The sequence below is a fragment of the Argopecten irradians genome, chromosome 9, assembly GCF_041381155.1.
Source record: "Argopecten irradians isolate NY chromosome 9, Ai_NY, whole genome shotgun sequence".
In the NCBI taxonomy this organism is placed as follows: domain Eukaryota; kingdom Metazoa; phylum Mollusca; class Bivalvia; order Pectinida; family Pectinidae; genus Argopecten; species Argopecten irradians.
In genome coordinates, this window is record NC_091142.1 from 32,708,388 (window position 1) to 32,731,461 (window position 23,074).

At 35.7% G+C, this 23,074-nt stretch overlaps 1 pseudogene; it reads left to right on the top strand.

The window, feature by feature from the left end:
* The first annotated feature begins 200 nt into the window (after window positions 1-200).
* The window catches only part of LOC138330713 (all-trans-retinol 13,14-reductase-like), a 40,786-nt pseudogene continuing 17,912 nt past the window's right edge, over window positions 201-23,074 (top strand).

Here is a 23,074-nt window from a genome sequence, read left to right on the forward strand (position 1 = left end):
CGTAATTGTACTGAACGTGTTGTTCATTGGGTTAAAGTCATAAATCTAATCATACCGGATACTGACTCTCATTGTCTGAATATTTCGCTTTCGGAATCATACCACAATGATGTATGGCATTTTCATGTTACATGAAGTTGAGTTTTGTTCTTTCATTGGGACGCAATATTCTTGTTCTGAAACATGAATTGCTTAGACATACGATTTTCACGTGTAAATTGTTTTATTATATGAGGAGTGGCATAAAATATCATCGAGTTCAAATGTCATCGCGTCAAGTGTAGAAATGTATCTCACTTCGTTGGTGAAAGGTTGGGGACGAAAATGTTTGGTTTAGAAAGCATGTTCCTGGTCCTATTATACTGACAACGAACAAGCCAGTCGTCCCACTTCACTAATGCTGGACGCTAAGCAGGAACAGTAACTACCACTTTTATAGACAATGGTGTGTCACAGCCAAGGCACAGAATCCAAAGCCTTTCTCGCAAGGGCGAACGCTCAAATTAAAGGCTAAAATATAGATGGCACTCGGAGACAGCAGGTTGGGTGAAAGAAGGAAAAGACAAGATCACAAATTCAGTCGTTTTTTACAATATCATGCAATAGGGACAGAGGTAGGGACATTTCAAATAAGTAATACCATACACGCAACTGTTTAAATAATACTAGGCGATCATAGTCCATTAAAACTCTCGAAATCCATACCAGATATTACGGTTGCAAAGCTCGATATCTCCAGCTGTTTATTGCGACACTTAACATGTGGTGTGCTATTTGAACAGTCCAACATCGCAGCACTCCTTACATCTATAACGAACTATAACAAACCATTCATGCATTAAATTTCCAGCGGTAGCATGTGAGCGTGGAGACGCATGACATCATCGCCTATGATTATGTAGTAGTGGCTCGATTCACGCTACTGTACGTGTGCAGGTTGATCTCAGGGGTCAAAGTTCAGAGACAACAATATCGACTTACACATATATAACTGTTTGTGATGGCGTCTGCAGCGATGACCACGCTAAGCGATGTCCAGTTTTACCTGTGGGGTCTGAAACTGTACCCCGTGGGTGTGTCGTGTGTATGTATAGCCGCTGCCCTGGGGTTCTGTCTCTGGGGGAAGGGCAGACGAGAGGAGCGTGGCAGAAATCCGTTCTCTCAGAAACACGTGAAGCCGATTGTGGACATCAATACGGATAAAGGAGCCAGGAAGAATGTACTGAAAAATAGTGAGTACATGTACAGGACACGTGTGTGCTGATAATGTACATATAGTGAGTAAAATCTAGAACATGTGTACTGTCTAACAGGTATTTATTTAATCACTATATACTAACTATACTGTATACTAACTAAAGTAGAATGACACTGTATACTACTAACTAAAGTAGAATGTATACCTAACTAAAGTAAGAATGACACTGTATACTAACTAAAATTAGAAATACACTGTAATAATAAACTAAAGTAGAATGACAACTGTATATCTAAACTAAAAGTAGAATGACACCTGAAATACAAAACAAAAGTAGAATGAGACACTGTAATACTAACTAAAGTAAGAATTGACCACTGAAAACTAAACTAAAGTAGAAATTGTACACTGTATACTAAACTAAAGTAGAATGACACTGTATACTAGAACTAAAGTAACATGACACAGTAAACTAAACTAAAGTAGAAAGACACCAGTATACTTAAACTAAGAGTAGAAATGACACTGTATACTAAAACGGAAGTAGAAAGACACTGGATACTAACAAAAGTAGAATGACACAGTTATAATAATCTAAAGTAGAAGACACTGGTAATACTAAACTTAAGTTAGAATGACACTGTATACTAAACTAAAGTAGAATGACACTGTATACTACACTAAAGAAGATGACACTGTAAATACTAAAATAAAGTAGAATGACAGATGTAACTAAACAAAAGTAGAACTGAACCACTGTATACTAACTGAAATAGAAATACACTGTATATACAAACTGAAGTAGAGATGACACTGTATAACTGACCCTGGGAAGTAAGAATGACACACTGTATACTAACGTAAAGTAGAATGACACTGTATACTAAACTAAAGTAGAATTGAACACTGTATACTAAACTAAAGTAGAATGACACTGTGATACTTAAACTAAAGTAAGAATGACACTGTAACTACTAACAAAGTGAGAATGAACACTGTAAATACTAAACTCAAGAAGAATGACTACTGATATACTAAACTAAAGTAGAATGACACATATACAAACTGAAGAAGAAGATACTAGTAAACGAGAAAGAGGTAAAGTAATGGACACTGTATACTAACAAAAGTAGAATTAACACTGGTGGTCTACTAAACTAAAGTATGAATTGGACACTGTATACTAAACAAAAGTAGAATGACACTGTATACTAAACTAAAAGTATGAGAAGACACTGTATACTAAACTAAAGTAGAATGACACTGTAAACTAATCAAAAGGTTAGTAATGACAACTGTAAACTTAAACTAAAGTGAAGAATGACACTGAATACTAAACTAAAGTAAGAATGTACACAGTATAACTAAACTAAAGTAAGAAAGAACGACTGTAAACAAGACTAAAGTGGAAGGACACTTGTATACTGAAACTACAGTAGAATGACAACTGTATAACTTAAACTAAAAGTAGAATGACACAGTAAAACTCACTAAAGTAGAATAGACACTGTAAACTAAACTAAAGTAGAATCACACTGTAAACTAAACTAAAAGTAGAATGACCACTGTAAACATAACTAAAGTTAGAATGACACTGTTATACTAACTAAAGTAGAATGACACTGTGTATACTAAACAAAAGTATGTATTGACACTGTATACTAAACTGAAGTATAATGACACTGTATACTAAAACTAAAGTAGAATGACACTTGTATACTAACTAAAGTAGAGTGACCACCTGTATACTAAACTAAAGTAGGATGGAGACTGTATACTAACTAATGTAAATGAATACTAATTATACCTTGAAAATGAAACTTATTATTTGTATATTATTTACCAAATATATTGTACTTTGAACACAAGAATTATTGTATCAAGCAATCTTGTTTACATAAATATATATGTCTTTGTGTGTAGATACCCAAGATATAGTAATTCAATGTATACGTAAACTATTTCATGCCGATGATGACGAGAAAATACCATAACAAATAACACGTGGTGGCATGGGTAATAGAAATAAACATTTATGGAATTACAGTTTGAAAATGTTAAGTAGTTTTAATCCGAAAGCACTTGTTTGTACACTGTCCAAACTTTTGCACGACGCGTGCTGAATATAATGCTATTCTAAGATATAAGTCGGTTACTAAGTAAGAAATTATACAAAACTATGTAGGTTACAAAAAAATGAAATAAAACCAACAATTATATTAAAGAGAATAGTCGTTAGCAAAGAAAACCAGACTATAAGTCGTACATCTTTGGCCTTCCAAATGTTCTCACATATTAATACAACGCCAGTTCCTTGCTTACGTTTCCCAGTTCTGACCATTAAAAGTAAAGGAAAAGTTGAAAGCATTGAAAGCGAGACCAGCGTGGAAATGTAGACCAAGGACATAGTCTCCGGGAGGAGACGTTATAGATTCATATACATAAAATATAATTTCCTTCGGTATCTCCGACATATTTTGCGAGAGATTTTATTTTCTATTTCATAAGACATTATGCAGTGATACAGATTCACAACCATTTTTACCGACTTTAGCCATCGCTAGCCCGACGTTATCACTTTAACAATAACTCACATGCTCGTCCCCAGTCGCTTAAGTATAAAGAACTACTTCTGAAACTGTACCTGTAACATTATGGGATGTAGGGCGTTCACACGTTTGTTCTGATGAAATTACTTTATAACTATCATTCAAGTCCGCAGACGTCAAATAGTGGGCGAAACACTTTGTACATCATCTTAATTGTCATTTAAAATGGCTTACGACTGAATATTGGACTTAAACTAACATGCTATATAAGTAACTGAAGTAAATGACATTGGCCATATACTAACTAAAGTAGTTTTAGAATCTAGATCTTTGTAAGTACTGGTACATGTAGTATGCTTGTATTAAAGGGCATATCAAATACAGGGGTTCAATAGGTCTGAAATCATGAAACTGAAAAGTAGAAAAAACTGAAATTTTTACATGTAATGATACTTGAATACAAATTTTGTTTTTGTATATTGATTTCATTCAAGGTCGATGTGCATATTGAACACAAGAATTTTGTTCAATCTTGTTGAAGACTATAACAAAAATTAACTATTGTGCCTAGACCTACATGTGATAATTTTTTAATAATAAATGCGGTTAGATACAAACAAAAGTAAAACACTACAAATTCATTGTACACGTTTTCTTTATTCTCTCCAATATAAAATGAGTTCTTCAAACCATAATAAATAAATGCGCATGGGACTAATCAGTGAGTCAATAAAGTGACAAGAAGCAATCCAATCAGTTTAAACTATCTTCACCCATTCCATAATACACATACATCTGATAATTATTCAATGGCCCTAGATTAAAGTTACTTTGGTAAAACTTTTTGAAAAAAATCTCAAATTATCATATCTTGGCATCGAAATAATATTCCTTTATCACTATTAAACTTTAAACTTTTATAGATTTTTGCATCGATTGCGAAACAAAGTTAAACAACCTTAAATGACTTTCGATGGCCCGTATGTAAGCTCTTGATCACTCGGGTTAGGCAGTCGCGGTTCGGCCATTGTAAATGGTGCGTTTGTATACTTTTTCCACATTGAAAGATGGTAGGCATGTAAGTTTAAAGAACTACTTCTGAAACTGTACCTGTAACATTATGGGATGCTAGAAGCCCCCTACAACCATCGACGATGTTGTTACGGACAGATCAAGCCATTTTGCTTGTAAACATGTTCGTGTATTCTTGACTCGCATGGCACAATTGGAGACATAATGTACGGTAGTGATCATTTGTGAAATATTTTAGACTTACTTTTTTAAATGGTAAATTTACATTTAAAACACTTGTCATCTTCGTGAAATGTTCTTAATGTAGATATTGTATTATAGCCACTACGGTTTATATATAGTTGGTGTGTTTGTATAAACTTTAAATTCGTGTCACGATTTCTCCTACTTAAGCAACATGTGTATAACTACATTAATTCAATGTGTGCATTGACATGCTCTTCATTTTCATGTAAGGTGATATTAATATGTTATCGCTTACGAAACATGCAGATGTAAGTCAATATAATACTTCATTATTTTGAATCCAGTTCTGTGTCTGTAAACTTAATTGGGTATTTACATCTGATCCAATTGCTTGAAACATATTCGTTTGACCCCACTGAACCTGACCTGTATATATACATATATATATTCGATTAATGTATTGACATGATATCTACATATATAAGGCATTCTATACCCATATGTAACCCATGGGGTGCAATGTACAGGACAGATTATCAGTCAAGTTTGTTTGTACCGAGGCCAGTCATTGTAAAATCAATTCCGTTATTGTTTATTTGACCCCAATGCCCCCATACATGGGACTTCAACAGAGGAACAGACCTCAAAGTCAGAAACGCTTGACCAATAAAGTGGTTCATTAAAGAACTAAGTCACACACGTTGAGTACTTCAATTTAATAGATGTTAATCGGGGCAACTTCATTGCAAGGTAATATGCGATACAAAATACAAAATCTGTGTCAAAATATTAACAACTGCTCAAGAACCACACAGCGGAACCAAAATTTAAAGGACTAATAAACATAAAAAATCTGAATGATTCAAACGGAGTTCGAACTATAACCACAAAGACTTCGAAACGAACCACAAGTAATCAAAACAAGCAACGTATACGGGATAGTAGCTCGTTGCCCTGAAGCTAGGTAGGGCCTCAGAATTGTACCTGCTGTACCTATTTCATGATCGGAAAAGGCGACTAAATTTAGGATGATATCTTTTCTTCTCTTTTTCATTATGAACTACCTTCTTCCTTACGTCTCCTTGATACCACCATACTTTTGACCTTCTGTTGAGCGCTCGTCCCTGGAACATGTGCCCTGGCCGAGTCACACTAAAATCTATAAAAGTGGTAGTTTCTGCTCCTGCTTAGCGCTCAGCATTAAGACAGTGGGACGACTGGTTCGTCCGTTGTCAGTATAATGTAACCAATGGGAGTGTGTTCCTCGGTGTCATCGGCGGCATTATTCAGTGATATAACGCTATAAAAGAAGACATGACATTACGCTAAATAATCTAACAAAATTAAACAAACAAAATAGCTCGTTGTTCATAAGATTTATTCAAACAAATCAACAGCAAATCCATTCAATATTCCGTACAGAAAAAAACAAAACAAAAACTTTGTAGTCAGAACGATGCACCACGAGTTGTGGAACCATACTATGGAGAAAGAGTCTATTGAATGGTGAGTAGACGCTGAAACAGGAATACTCGACACTTTGTTCCATATACTTATATACCTCATTAACGATTTATGTGTCTATTTCGGTCAGTTATCTAACCAGTGGACGTACAATATATATAGATGTGAAATTGATTATTGTCATTTTCACCGAGATTTGTAACTACACTTGTGTGTCGACATAGACAATACACGTTGCAAAAGGCGGTTAACCTAACATAACAATAGTAGTCCTGTATCTGCATTCTTCAGTTTAATGCGTTTTCTGTTTCACGATACAGATATATGATACATGTATGTCATCATTAGGACTTGACCGTATTGTCGAAGATAACCTGAATCGCAGAAACATCAAGATCGGCAGACAATATTTGTGCCATTTCCTTTCTTGAATTGGAGAGCTAGAAATGTCCAATTTGAATCACTCCCAATTACCAACAAATATACCTTAGTCAGAATACCGACTATCCAAGTTTGGCCCTAAATTACCCTGGCTGGCCCTGCAGGTAGGGCATTAGAATTGTACCTGCTGCCCCTATTGCATGATCGTAAAAGGCGACTAAATTTAGGATCTTATCTTTTCTCTTCTTCCTAACTGACTTTATCTTTCCTAATGCCTCCCTTGGCACCGCCTAACTTTTGGCCTTGAGTTGAGCGTTCGCCCCTGTGAGGAAGGCTCTGGGTTCTGTCCCCTAGCCGAGACACACCAAAGTCTTTAAAAGTGGTAGTTTCTACTCCTGCTTAGCGCTCAGCATACAGGGAGTGGGACGACTGGTTGGCCCGTTGTCAGTATAATGTGACCGGGTGGGGTGTGTTGCTTGGTGTCTTCGGCGGCATGCTTCAGTGATATAGCACTATAAAAAGGGCAACAGTTCCACTATACAAGAAGACACTACATGAATATACCACAGTCTCCCAAAACACGCACCTCGCACAACATACACGCAACACACCGCATACATGGGAGGCCGTCCTTACATGACCATAGCTGTTAATAGGACGTTAATTAATCAAACAAACAAACAAACAAACAAAATTACCCTGGCTGTCGATGGCTCGTTGAACTTCAATGACATATAAACTTGCAGTTTTCAAATGGCGAAGTACAGATATACCTCTGAAATCATTTAAAAATGTAAAGAAAATTCCAAAACATTGACGTTAAAGTAGGTTGAAAAATTGTCAATATTTAAACTGCAGCTGGTATTGAACCTGCTGCCAATATTGTATGATATCGTAAAAGGCCAATATTATCATTTCTTATCATAACGTCTCCCTTGACACCCTAATGCCTGCCTTGGCACTCCTTTTTGCCTTGAGTTGAGCGTTCGCCCCTGTGAGAACGGATCTGGATTCTGTCCCCATGGCCGAGACACACCAAAGTCTATAATAGTGTTAGTTTCTGCTCCTGCTTAGCGCTCACCAAACAGGGAGTGGGACGACTGGTTCGCCCGTTATCAGTTTAATGTGATTTGGTGGGGTGTGTTGCTTGGTGTCTCCGGCGGCATGCTTCTGTGATATAGCACTATAAAGAGGGCAACAGTTCCACTAATGCATTCTCCCAAAACCACATCTCGCACTTCATACACACTGCATACATTGGAGGCAGTCCTTACATGACCATTGCTGTCAATAGGACCTTAAAATAATCAAACAAACAAACAATCAAATCCTTGACACCGCCTCACTTTTGGCCTTCAGTTGAGCGCTCGCTCTTGTGAAGAAGGCTCTGGGTTCTGTACCGAAACACGCTATAGTCTATTACATGGTAGTTTGTGCTCCTGCCTAGCGTTCAGTATAATGTGCCCGGATGGGATGTGCTTGTTTGGTGTCTTCGGCGACATGTTTTAGTGATATAGCACTGTGAAAGGGAAACAGTTCCACTTTTACAAAGAGAAACAACACGAATATACCACAGCCTCCCAAAACACGCACCGCAACACATTGGACACACGAGAGGCAGTCCTTAAAAGACCCTAGTTGTCAAAGAGACGTTTATCTTATAAACTAAATCAATGTGTGAAGTTTAAAAACGTCGTTTGGCAATTGTCGGGGAACGGTCCGATATTCGGAAACATCAATGTAACTGCAATATCTTATTAAAGTTCCAATTAAAAGCTGTGTTTATTTACGTTCCTTCTAGTAATAGTGATAGATATCTTAACCAATGGATTTGTAAATAATTTCAGATAAATCTAGCGAAAATTTATGAGCTTGTATTTTCGAGTGAATGGTGGATAAATAATAATAATATACTTAAATCCCTTTTCGTTCCAGAGTTCAGCGTTGCCAAGATCCCTGAAGACATTGACGATATAGTGATAGGGAGTGGGTTCGGAGGACTGGGTGTGGCGTCACTATTATCCCGGGCTGGACACAAGGTTCTGGTCCTGGAGCAGCATGGGCGAGCTGGTGGTTCATGTCACACCTTTCGCGAGAAAGGATTCGAATTTGATACAGGTTTGTTACGATGTTAACGCTCTAGTGTTCAGTAGTTTGATACAGGTTCGTTACAATGTTAACGGTCTAGTGTTCAGTAGTTTTATACAGGTTTGTTACAATGTTAACGCTCTAGTGTTCAGTAGTTTTATACAGGTTTGTTACGATGTTAACGGTCTAGTGTTCAGTAGTTTTATACAGGTTTGTTACAATGTTAACGGTCTAGTGTTCAGTAGTTTTATACAGGTTTGTTACAATGTTAACGGTCTAGTGTTCAGTAGTTTTATACAGGTTTGTTACAATGTTAACGCTCTAGTGTTCAGTAGTTTTATACAGGTTTGTTACAATGTTAACGCTCTAGTGTTCAGTAGTTTTATACAGGTTTGTTACAATGTTAACGGTCTAGTGTTCAGTAGTTTGATACAGGTTTGTTACAATGTTAACGGTCTAGTGTTCAGTAGTTTTATACAGGTTTGTTACGATGTTAACGCTCTAGTGTTCAGTAGTTTTATACAGGTTTGTTACGATGTTAACGCTCTAGTGTTCAGTAGTTTTATACAGGTTTGTTACGATGTTAACGCTCTAGTGTTCAGTAGTTTTATACAGGTTTGTTACAATGTTAACGGTCTAGTGTTCAGTAGTTTTATACAGGTTTGTTACGATGTTAACGCTCTAGTGTTCAGTAGTTTTATACAGGTTTGTTACGATGTTAACGCTCTAGTGTTCAGTAGTTTTATACAGGTTTGTTACGATGTCAACGCTCTAGTGTTCAGTAGTTTTATACAGGTTTGTTACAATGTTAACGCTCTAGTGTTCAGTAGTTTTTATACAGGTTTGTTACGATGTTAACGCTCTAGTGTTCAGTAGTTTTATACAGGTTTGTTACGATGTTAACGGTCTAGTGTTCAGTAGTTTTATACAGGTTTGTTACGATGTTAACGGTCTAGTGTTCAGTAGTTTGATACAGGTTTGTTACGATGTTAACGCTCTAGTGTTCAGTAGTTTTATACAGGTTTGTTACGATGTTAACGGTCTAGTGTTCAGTAGTTTTATACAGGTTTGTTACGATGTTAACGGTCTAGTGTTCAGTAGTTTTATACAGGTTTGTTACAATGTTAACGCTCTAGTGTTCAGTAGTTTGATACAGGTTTGTTACGATGTTAACGCTCTAGTGTTCAGTAGTTTTATACAGGTTTGTTACGATGTTAACGCTCTAGTGTTCAGTAGTTTTTATACAGGTTTGTTACGATGTTAACGGTCTAGTGTTCAGTAGTTTTATACAGGTTTGTTACGATGTTAACGGTCTAGTGTTCAGTAGTTTTATACAGGTTTGTTACAATGTTAACGCTCTAGTGTTCAGTAGTTTGATTACAGGTTTGTTACAATGTTAACGGTCTAGTGTTCAGTAGTTTTATACAGGTTTGTTACAATGTTAACGCTCTAGTGTTCAGTAGTTTTATACAGGTTTGTTACGATGTTAACGGTCTAGTGTTCAGTAGTTTTATACAGGTTTGTTACGATGTTAACGGTCTAGTGTTCAGTAGTTTTATACAGGTTTGTTACAATGTTAACGGTCTAGTGTTCAGTAGTTTTATACAGGTTTGTTACAATGTTAACGCTCTAGTGTTCAGTAGTTTGATACAGGTTTGTTACAATGTTAACGGTCTAGTGTTCAGTAGTTTTATACAGGTTTGTTACGATGTTAACGCTCTAGTGTTCAGTAGTTTTATACAGGTTTGTTACAATGTTAACGGTCTAGTGTTCAGTAGTTTTATACAGGTTTGTTACGATGTTAACGGTCTAGTGTTCAGTAGTTTTATACAGGTTTGTTACAATGTTAACGCTCTAGTGTTCAGTAGTTTGATGCAGGTTTGTTACAATGTTAACGGTCTAGTGTTTGGTAGTTTGATACAGGTTTGTTACAATGTTAACGGTCTAGTGTTCAGTAGTTTGATACAGGTTTGTTACGATGTTAACGCTCTAGTGTTCAGTAGTTTTATACAGGTTTGTTACAATGTTAACGGTCTAGTGTTCAGTAGTTTTATACAGGTTTGTTACAATGTTAACGGTCTAGTGTTCAGTAGTTTTATACAGGTTTGTTACAATGTTAACGCTCTAGTGTTCAGTAGTTTTATACAGGTTTGTTACAATGTTAACGCTCTAGTGTTCAGTAGTTTGATACAGGTTTGTTACAATGTTAACGGTCTAGTGTTCAGTAGTTTTATACAGGTTTGTTACAATGTTAACGCTCTAGTGTTCAGTAGTTTGATACAGGTTTGTTACGATGTTAACGTCTAGTGTTCAGTAGTTTGATACAGGTTTGTTACAATGTTAACGCTCTAGTGTTCAGTAGTTTTATACAGGTTTGTTACAATGTTAACGCTCTAGTGTTCAGTAGTTTGATACAGGTTTGTTACAATGTTAACGCTCTAGTGTTCAGTAGTTTGATACAGGTTTGTTACAATGTTAACGGTCTAGTGTTCAGTAGTTTTTATACAGGTTTGTTACAATGTTAACGGTCTAGTGTTCAGTAGTTTTATACAGGTTTGTTACAATGTTAACGCTCTAGTGTTCAGTAGTTTGATACAGGTTTGTTACAATGTTAACGTTCTAGTGTTCAGTAGTTTTATACAGGTTTGTTACAATGTTAACGCTCTAGTTTAGTGTTCAGTAGTTTTATACAGGTTTGTTACAATGTTAACGCTCTAGTGTTCAGTTAGTTTGATACAGGTTTGTTACAATGTTAACGCTCTAGTGTTCAGTAGTTTTATACAGGTTTGTTACAATGTTAACGCTCTAGTGTTCAGTAGTTTTATACAGGTTTGTTACAATGTTAACGCTCTAGTGTTCAGTAGTTTTATACAGGTTTGTTACAATGTTAACGCTCTAGTGTTCAGTAGTTTTTATACAGGTTTGTTACAATGTTAACGGTCTAGTGTTCAGTAGTTTTATACAGGTTTGTTACAATGTTAACGCTCTAGTGTTCAGTAGTTTTTATACAGGTTTGTTACAATGTTAACGGTCTAGTGTTCAGTAGTTTTATACAGGTTTGTTACAATGTAGTTTTATACAGGTTTAGTGTTCAGTAGTTTTATACAGGTTTGTTACAATGTTAACGGTCTAGTGTTCAGTAGTTTTATACAGGTTTGTTACATGTTAACGGTCTAGTGTTCAGTAGTTTTATACAGGTTTGTTACAATGTTAACGCTCTAGTGTTCAGTAGTTTGATGCAGGTTTGTTACAATGTTAACGGTCTAGTGTTTCAGTAGTTTGATGCAGGTTTGTTACAATGTTAACGGTCTAGTGTTCAGTAGTTTTATACAGGTTTGTTACAATGTTAACGTCTCTAGTGTTCAGTAGTTTTTATACAGGTTTGTTACAATGTTAACGGCTCTAGTGTTCAGTAGTTTGATACAGGTTTGTTACAATGTTAACGGTCTAGTGTTCAGTTAGTTTGATACAGGTTTTGTTACAATGTTAACGGTCTAGTGTTCAGTAGTTTTATACAGGTTTGTTACAATGTTAACGCTCTAGTGTTCAGTAGTTTTATACAGGTTTGTTACAATGTTAACGGTCTAGTGTTTGGTAGTTTTGATGCAGGTTTGTTACAATGTTAACGGTCTAGTGTTCAGTAGTTTGATGCAGGTTTGTTACAATGTTAACGTCTCTAGTGTTTGGTATTTTGATGCAGGTTTGTTACAATGTTAACGGTCTAGTGTTCAGTAATTTGAAGCAGTTTGTTACGATGTTAACGGTCTAGTGTTCAGTAGTTTTATACAGGTTTGTTACGATGTTAACGGTCTAGTGTTCAGTAGTTTTATACAGGTTTGTTACAATGTTAACGGTCTAGTGTTCAGTAGTACAGTTTGATGCAGGTTAGTTTTTACAATGTTACAATGTTAACGGTCTAGTGTTCAGTAGTTTTATACAGGTTTGTTACAATGTTAACGGTCTAGTGTTCAGTAGTTTTATACAGGTTTGTTACAATGTTAACGGTCTAGTGTTCAGTAGTTTTATACAGGTTTGTTACAATGTTAACGGTCTAGTGTTCAGTAGTTTTATACAGGTTTGTTACAATGTTAACGGTCTAGTGTTCAGTAGTTTTATACAGGTTTGTTACAATGTTAACGGTCTAGTGTTCAGTAGTTTTATACAGGTTTGTTACAATGTTAACGGTCTAGTGTTCAGTAATTTTATGCAGGTTTGTTACAATGTTAACGGTCTAGTGTTCAGTAGTTTTATACAGGTTTGTTACAATGTTAACGGTCTAGTGTTCAGTAGTTTGATGCAGGTTTGTTACAATGTTAACGGTCTAGTGTTCAGTAGTTTTATACAGGTTTGTTACAATGTTAACGGTCTAGTGTTCAGTATTTGATGCAGGTTTGTTACAATGTTAACGGTCTAGTGTTCAGTAATTTTATACAGGTTTGTTACAATGTTAACGGTCTAGTGTTCAGTAATTTGATGCAGGTTTGTTACAATGTTAACGGTCTAGTGTTCAGTAGTTTGATGCAGGTTTGTTACAATGTTAACGGTCTAGTGTTCAGTAGTTTGAAGCAGGTTTGTTACAATGTTAACGCTCTAGTGTTCAGTAGTTTGATACAGGTTTGTTACAATGTTAACGGTCTAGTGTTCAGTAGTTTGATACAGGTTTGTTACAATGTTAACGGTCTAGTGTTCAGTAGTTTTATGCAGGTTTGTTACAATGTTAACGGTCTAGTGTTCAGTAGTTTGATGCAGGTTTGTTACAATGTTAACGGTCTAGTGTTCAGTAGTTTTATACAGGTTTTGTTACAATGTTAACGGTCTAGTGTTCAGTAGTTTGATACAGGTTTGTTACAATGTTAACGGTCTAGTGTTCAGTAGTTTTATACAGGTTTGTTACAATGTTAACGGTCTAGTATTCAGTAGTTTTATACAGGTTTGTTACAATGTTAACGGTCTAGTGTTCAGTAGTTTTATACAGGTTTGTTACAATGTTAACGGTCTAGTGTTCAGTAGTTTTTATACAGGTTTGTTACAATGTTAACGGTCTAGTGTTCAGTTAGTTTTATACAGGTTTGTTACAATGTTAACGGTCTAGTGTTCAGTAGTTTGATACAGGTTTGTTACAATGTTAACGGTCTAGTGTTCAGTAGTTTTGATGCAGGTTTGTTACAATGTTAACGGTCTAGTGTTCAGTAGTTTGATGCAGGGTTTGTTACAATGTTAACGGTCTAGTGTTCAGTAGTTTGATGCAGGTTTGTTACAATGTTAACGGTCTAGTGTTCAGTAGTTTTATGACAGGTTTGTTACAATGTTAACGGTCTAGTGTGTTCAGTAGTTTTATACAGGTTTGTTACAATGTTAACGGTCTAGTGTTCAGTAGTTTTGATACAGGTTTGTTACAATGTTAACGGTCTAGTGTTCAGTAGTTTTATACAGGTTTGTTACAATGTTAACGGTCTAGTGTTCAGTAGTTTTATACAGGTTTGTTACAATGTTAACGGTCTAGTGTTCAGTAGTTTGATACAGGTTTGTTACAATGTTAACGGTCTAGTGTTCAGTAGTTTGATGCAGGTTTGTTACAATGTTAACGGTCTAGTGTTCAGTAGTTTGATACAGGTTTGTTACAATGTTAACGGTCTAGTGTTCAGTAGTTTGATGCAGGTTTGTTACAATGTTAACGGTCTAGTGTTCAGTAATTTGATGCAGGTTTGTTACAATGTTAACGGTCTAGTGTTCAGTAATTTGATGTCAGGTTTGTTACAATGTAACGGTCTAGTGTTCAGTTTGATGCAGGTTTGTTACAATGTTAACGGTCTAGTGTTCAGTAATTTGATGCAGGTTTGTTTACAATGTTAACGGTCTAGTGTTCAGTAGTTTGATGCAGGTTTGTTACAATGTTAACGGTCTAGTGTTCAGTAGTTTGATACAGGTTTGTTACAATGTTAACGGTCTAGTGTTCAGTAGTTTGATACAGGTTTGTTACAATGTTAACGGTCTAGTGTTCAGTAGTTTGATACAGGTTTGTTACAATGTTAACGGTCTAGTGTTCAGTAGGTTTACAAGGTTTGTTACAATGGTCTAGTGTTCAGTATTTGATGCAGGTTTGTTACAATGTTAACGGTCTAGTGTTCAGTTGTATTTTGATGCAGGTTTGTTACAATGTTAACGGTCTAGTGTTCAGTTGTTTTGATACAGGTTTGTTACAATGTTAACGGTCTAGTGTTCAGTAGTTTTATACAGGTTTGTTACAATGTTAACGGTCTAGTGTTCAGTAGTTTTATACAGGTTTGTTACAATGTTAACGGTCTAGTGTTCAGTAGTTTTATACATGCAGGTTTGTTACGATGTTAACGTCTAGTGTTCAGTAGTTTTATACAGGTTTGTTACGATGTTAACGGTCTAGTGTTCAGTAGTTTTATACAGGTTTGTTACGATGTTAACGGTCTAGTGTTCAGTAGTTTTATACAGGTTTGTTACGATGTTAACGGTCTAGTGTTCAGTAGTTTTATACAGGTTTGTTACGATGTTAACGGTCTAGTGTTCAGTAGTTTTATACACGGTCTAGTTTCAGTTTTGATGTTTTTAACGCTCTAGTGTTCAGTAGTTTGATACAGGTTTGTTACAATGTTAACGCTCTAGTGTTCAGTAGTTTTATACAGGTTTGTTACAATGTTAACGGTCTAGTGTTCAGTAGTTTTATACAGGTTTGTTACAATGTTAACGCTCTAGTGTTCAGTAGTTTTATACAGGTTTGTTACAATGTTAACGGTCTAGTGTTCAGTAGTTTTATACAGGTTTGTTACAATGTTAACGCTCTAGTGTTCAGTAGTTTTATACAGGTTTGTTACGATGTTAACGGTCTAGTGTTCAGTAGTTTATACAGGTTTGTTACAATGTTAACGGTCTAGTGTTCAGTAGTTTGATACAGGTTTGTTACAATGTTAACGCTCTAGTGTTCAGTAGTTTTATACAGGTTTGTTACAATGTTAACGCTCTAGTGTTCAGTAGTTTTATACAGGTTTGTTACAATGTTAACGCTCTAGTGTTCAGTAGTTTTATACAGGTTTGTTACAATGTTAACGCTCTAGTGTTCAGTAGTTTGATACAGGTTTGTTACAATGTTAACGCTCTAGTGTTCAGTAGTTTGATACAGGTTTGTTACAATGTTAACGCTCTAGTGTTCAGTAGTTTGATACAGGTTTGTTACAATGTTAACGCTCTAGTGTTCAGTAGTTTTTGATACAGGTTTGTTACAATGTTAACGGTCTAGTGTTCAGTAGTTTTATACAGGTTTGTTACAATGTTAACGCTCTAGTGTTCAGTAGTTTGATACAGGTTTGTTACAATGTTAACGCTCTAGTGTTCAGTAGTTTTATACAGGTTTGTTACAATGTTAACGCTCTAGTGTTCAGTAGTTTTATACAGGTTTGTTACAATGTTAACGCTCTAGTGTTCAGTAGTTTGATACAGGTTTGTTACAATGTTAACGCTCTAGTGTTCAGTAGTTTGATACAGGTTTGTTACAATGTTAACGCTCTAGTGTTCAGTAGTTTGATACAGGTTTGTTACAATGTTAACGCTCTAGTGTTCAGTAGTTTTATACAGGTTTGTTACAATGTTAACGCTCTAGTGTTCAGTAGTTTGATACAGGTTTGTTACAATGTTAACGGTCTAGTGTTCAGTAGTTTTATACAGGTTTGTTACAATGTTAACGCTCTAGTGTTCAGTAGTTTGATACAGGTTTGTTACAATGTTAACGGTCTAGTGTTCAGTAGTTTTATACAGGTTTGTTACAATGTTAACGCTCTAGTGTTCAGTAGTTTTATACAGGTTTGTTACAATGTTAACGGTCTAGTGTTCAGTAGTTTGATACAGGTTTGTTACAATGTTAACGGTCTAGTGTTCAGTAGTTTTATACAGGTTTGTTACAATGTTAACGGTCTAGTGTTCAGTAGTTTGATACAGGTTTGTTACAATGTTAACGGTCTAGTGTTCAGTAGTTTGATGTAGGTTTGTTACAATGTTAACGGTCTAGTGTTCAGTAGTTTTATACAGGTTTGTTACAATGTTAACGCTCTAGTGTTCAGTAGTTTTATACAGGTTTGTTACAATGTTAACGCTCTAGTGTTCAGTAGTTTTTATACAGGTTTGGTACAATGTTAACGGTCTAGTGTTCAGTAGTTTTATACAGGTTTGTTACAATGTTAACGGTCTAGTGTTCAGTAGTTTGATGCAGGTTTGTTACAATGTTAACGGTCTAGTGTTTCAGTAGTTTGTCTATGCAGGTTTGTTACAATGTTAACGGTCTAGTGTTCAGTAGTTTTATACAGGTTTGTTACGATGTTAACGCTCTAGTGTTCAGTAGTTTTATACAGGTTTATTACAATGTTAACGCTCTAGTGTTTGGTAGTTTGATGCAGGTTTGTTACAATGTTAACGGTCTAGTGTTTGGTAGTTTGATGCAGGTTTGTTACAATGTTAACGGTCTAGTGTTTGGTAGTTTGATGCAGGTTTGTTACAATGTTAACGGTCTAGTGTTCAGTAATTTGAAGCAGTTTGTTACGATGTTAACGCTCTAGTGTTCAGTAGTTTTATACAGGTTTTTTACAATGTTAACGGTCTAGTGTTCAGTAGTTTGATACAGGTTTGTTACGATGTTAACGGTATAGTGTTCAGTAGTTTTATACAGGTTTGTTACGATGTTAACGCTCTAGTGTTCAGTAGTTTTATACAGGTTTGTTACAATGTTAACGGTCTAGTGTTCAGTAGTTTTATGCAGGTTTGTTACAATGTTAACGGTCTAGTGTTCAGTAGTTTGATACAGGTTTGTTACAATGTTAACGGTCTAGTGTTCAGTAGTTTTATACAGGTTTGTTACAATGTTAACGGTCTAGTGTTCAGTAGTTTTATACAGGTTTGTTACAATGTTAACGGTCTAGTGTTCAGTAGTTTTATACAGGTTTGTTACAATGTTAACGGTCTAGTGTTCAGTAGTTTTATACAGGTTTGTTACAATGTTAACGGTCTAGTGTTCAGTAGTTTTATACAGGTTTGTTACAATGTTAACGGTCTAGTGTTCAGTAGTTTTATACAGGTTTGTTACAATGTTAACGGTCTAGTGTTCAGTAGTTTGATGCAGGTTTGTTACAATGTTAACGGTCTAGTGTTCAGTAGTTTTATACAGGTTTGTTACAATGTTAACGGTCTAGCGTTCAGTAGTTTTATACAGGTTTGTTACAATGTTAACGGTCTAGTGTTCAGTAATTTGATGCAGGTTTGTTACAATGTCAACGGTCTAGTGTTCAGTAATTTGATGCAGGTTTGTTACAATGTTAACGGTCTAGTGTTCAGTAGTTTTATACAGGTTTGTTACAATGTTAACGGTCTAGTGTTCAGTAGTTTTATACAGGTTTGTTACAATGTTAACGGTCTAGTGTTCAGTAGTTTTATACAGGTTTGTTACAATGTTAACGGTCTAGTGTTCAGTAGTTTTATACAGGTTTGTTACAATGTTAACGGTCTAGTGTTCAGTAGTTTTATACAGGTTTGTTACGATGTTAACGGTCTAGTGTTCAGTAGTTTTATACAGGTTTGTTACAATGTTAACGGTCTAGTGTTCAGTAGTTTGATACAGGTTTGTTACAATGTTAACGGTCTAGTGTTCAGTAGTTTGATGCAGGTTTGTTACAATGTTAAACGGTCTAGTGTTCAGTAGTTTTGATACAGGTTTGTTACAATGTTAACGGTCTAGTGTTCAGTAGTTTTATACAGGTTTGTTACTATGTTAACGGTCTAGTGTTCAGTAGTTTGATACAGGTTTGTTACAATGTTAACGGTCTAGTGTTCAGTAGTTTTATACAGGTTTGTTACAATGTTAACGGTCTAGTGTTCAGTAGTTTTATACAGGTTTGTTACAATGTTAACGGTCTAGTGTTCAGTAGTTTTATACAGGTTTGTTATAATGTTAACGGTCTAGTGTTTTCAGTAATTTGATGCAGGTTTGTTACAATGTTAACGGTCTAGTGTTCAGTAGTTTTATACAGGTTTGTTACAATGTTAACGGTCTAGTGTTCAGTAGCTTTTATACAGGTTTGTTACAATGTTAAGGTCTAGTGTTCAGTAGTTTGATGCAGGTTTGTTACAATGTTAACGGTCTAGTGTTCAGCAGTTTGATGCAGGTTTGTTAAAATGTTAACGGTCTAGTGTTCAGTAGTTTTATACAGGTTTGTTACAATGTTAACGGTCTAGTGTTCAGTAGTTTTATACAGGTTTGTTACAATGTTAACGGTCTAGTGTTCAGTAGTTTTATACAGGTTTGTTACAATGTTAACGGTCTAGTGTTCAGTAGTTTGATGCAGGTTTGTTACAATGTTAACGGTCTAGTGTTCAGTAGTTTTATACAGGTTTGTTACAATGTTAACGGTCTTGTGTTCAGCAGTTTTATACAGGTTTGTTACAATGTTAACGCTCTAGTGTTCAGTAGTTTGATGCAGGTTTGTTACAATGTTAACGGTCTAGTGTTCAGTAGTTTGATGCAGGTTTGTTACAATGTTAACGGTCTAGTGTTCAGTAATTTGATGCAGGTTTGTTACAATGTTAACGGTCTAGTGTTCAGTAATTTGATGCAGGTTTGTTACAATGTTAACGGTCTAGTGTTCAGTAGTTTGATGCAGGTTTGTTACAATGTTAACGGTCTAGTGTTCAGTAATTTGATGCAGGTTTGTTACAATGTTAACGGTCTAGTGTTCAGTAATTTGATGCAGGTTTGTTACAATGTTAACGGTCTAGTGTTCAGTAGTTTTATACAGGTTTGTTACAATGTTAACGGTCTAGTGTTCAGTAGTTTTATACAGGTTTGTTACAATGTTAACGGTCTAGTGTTCAGTAGTTTGATGCAGGTTTGTTACAATGTTAACGGTCTAGTGTTCAGTAATTTGATGCAGGTTTGTTACAATGTTAACGGTCTAGTGTTCAGTAATTTGATGCAGGTTTGTTACAATGTTAACGGTCTAGTGTTTTGTAGTTTGATGCAGGTTTGTTACAATGTTAACGGTCTAGTGTTCAGTAGTTTTATACAGGTTTGTTACAATGTTAACGGTCTAGTGTTCAGTAGTTTTATACAGGTTTGTTACAATGTTAACGGTCTAGTGTTCAGTAATTTGATGCAGGTTTGTTACAATGTTAACGGTCTAGTGTTCAGTAGTTTGATGCAGGTTTGTTACAATGTTAACGGTCTAGTGTTCAGTAGTTTTATACAGGTTTGTTACAATGTTAACGGTCTAGTGTTCAGTAGTTTTATACAGGTTTGTTACAATGTTAACGGTCTAGTGTTCAGTAGTTTTATACAGGTTTGTTACAATGTTAACGGTCTAGTGTTCAGTAGTTTGATGCAGGTTTGTTACAATGTTAACGGTCTAGTGTTCAGTAGTTTTATACAGGTTTGTTACAATGTTAACGGTCTAGTGTTCAGTAGTTTGATGCAGGTTTGTTACAATGTTAACGGTCTAGTGTTCAGTAATTTGATGCAGGTTTGTTACAATGTTAACGGTCTAGTGTTCAGTAGTTTTATACAGGTTTGTTACAATGTTAACGGTCTAGTGTTCAGTAGTTTGATGCAGGTTTGTTACAATGTTAACGGTCTAGTGTTTTGTAGTTTGATGCAGGTTTGTTACAATGTTAACGGTCTAGTGTTCAGTAGTTTTATACAGGTTTGTTACAATGTTAACGGTCTAGTGTTCAGTAGTTTGATGCAGGTTTGTTACAATGTTAACGGTCTAGTGTTCAGTAGTTTGATGCAGGTTTGTTACAATGTTAACGGTCTAGTGTTCAGTAGTTTTATACAGGTTTGTTACAATGTTAACGGTCTAGTGTTCAGTAGTTTGATGCAGGTTTGTTACAATGTTAACGGTCTAGTGTTCAGTAATTTGAAGCAGTTTGTTACAATGTTAAACGGTCTAGTGTTCAGTAGCTTATACAGGTTTTTTGTAATGTTAACGGTCTAGTGTTCAGTAGTTTTATACTGGTTTGTTATAATGTTAATTCAGGTTTGTTACAATGTTTACGGTTTAGTGTTCAGTTGCGTGATGGATTTAAATATAATAGGTCGTATTAAAACACATTTACTTGTGTCTACCAATGTTTGAAATTAGGGCCCAATTTCATCAATTGTCCTTAACTGAAAGAAACTCTTTGACTTGAAATTCTCTTTAGAAATGCATTGCAGAAGTTAGGAAATACTTGCTGATTGCAACTTTCTCTATAACCTTTTATGATGCTATCCATGAACAATTTCAGTTGAATTTCCTTAACTTTGATGGAACTGGGACCCGGTAAAATTGGCGGGTTTATGTTGTAATGGTCTATGAAATATTAAAAAGGGGGTAACTGCATTTAAAAGTATATGTACCGTAACTGTCATACTCACAAATCAAAAAGAGCTTATTATTATTCACCATTAAACGTACAAATGTTTTGAATATTACAATGCAGGTACTTACAATGCATAAGTTTTGCTTTTACAAAGACAAATCAGAGCTACATTTTGGCAGTACTGCGAAAACTTTTTACGTGTACATCGCAGTGAAATCTCAACAGACCATGAAGCCATGTTGTATTCTACAATTTCATTTCACATTTCTACATTGTTATTTATAGTGACTTCTACAAATATGTTTCCATATACACATACGTAAACCATGAAGACAAGAACTTGTTCTGTACAAACATTCTACGCAATGAAAGGATTTTTCATAGCTTAATTCATCAAACCTTATGAATTTCATTAGATTACCTAATAAAACAAATATCTTCGAAATATGTGCCCAGTTATGACACATATAAGCATTTTTCAGTTATAAGAGTGATACAGTATGCATGCTAATAAAACAAAAGTCTGTAGACCTCGTGTAAACGCTACAGGCACTTCTGGTGGACACCTGGGTTTTATGACTTTACGCCTCCCCGTACAGATGTTAGATAGAATCCTAGACACAGCAGCGTCCTAAATACTGCCGACGCCCTACATGCTGTACTGCAGTAATTATAAACTTACCCAAATTGTGTCATAAAGTAGGTAGGATGTTTTCGTTCGTTTGTGTAAGTCTTATAAATTGGAACCATTTTCAGGTCATTTTTATTGTCAGATGACGAAACTGACATGTAAGCTAATTATATATAAGTTGTTATCCTAGCTCACAGCCAATTAATACAAAGTTAAATATAAACCTTATCTAGACCCTTGGGTGACGACAGAATTACTAAGTCGACAGAACCAGGGGATCCAGGAGGGTGCGTGTTCTCGAAACTTGTCATACAATCTTAGATCAAATGAAACTTGTACACCTCACATTTCAGTTTAAAACATGACACTGTATGCACCAGAGCTGTAATTGTAGACCTCCCCGGCACTATAAACGAATTAATTATGTGCTTGCAATTATACACCAATGCATCATTTGTAGAACCAGTCGAAACCTTAATATTCCTTACGTTTGGTGTTGTAGGGATTCACTACGTGGGGAACATGGCGCCCGGATCAGTGGACCGTATTCTGATTGACCAGATCACGGGGGGAGGGGTCGACTACCCTCCCATGGACGAAGCTTTCGACACGGTGCGTTGGTTTTAACAAATCGGGGTCGTATCCACCGGACCATAGAGGGCATATAATGATCTCTGTTGTTATTGTGTTACATATATTATATGTTATTTTGCCATGCTATGGCGTATTGTAAGTATCTTGTGCTTGCCAATGATATAGATGGAGTCATAGGTAGCCATATAATGTGACCAGGGGTTGACCATGTATTGCTTCTATTGCAAAAGATTTTTGCACATTCTAACTCATACTTCTTGCATTTGGATTAAATAATTTGAAGTGTAGATTTTATTTAGGTTTCATTACTCAAACCCTCAGAACTACATACAAAAAGTCTGACAAGGTGAGTAACAATACAAATGCAATACAGTGTAATACCATTTAGGAAGGCTTCAATGCTGTGTTGGGACTTCTTACCCAATCAATACGACAACACAAGTATGGACAATCCAGCGTTATAGCTACTCAACAAACATGATCAAATAGTTCACAAATTAGGACAAGCAAGTTTGGTTGTCATAGGATAGGCTCCTTGAAGATAGAGATTTGTATGATCATTGATTTAGTCAAGTCTACTGTGAC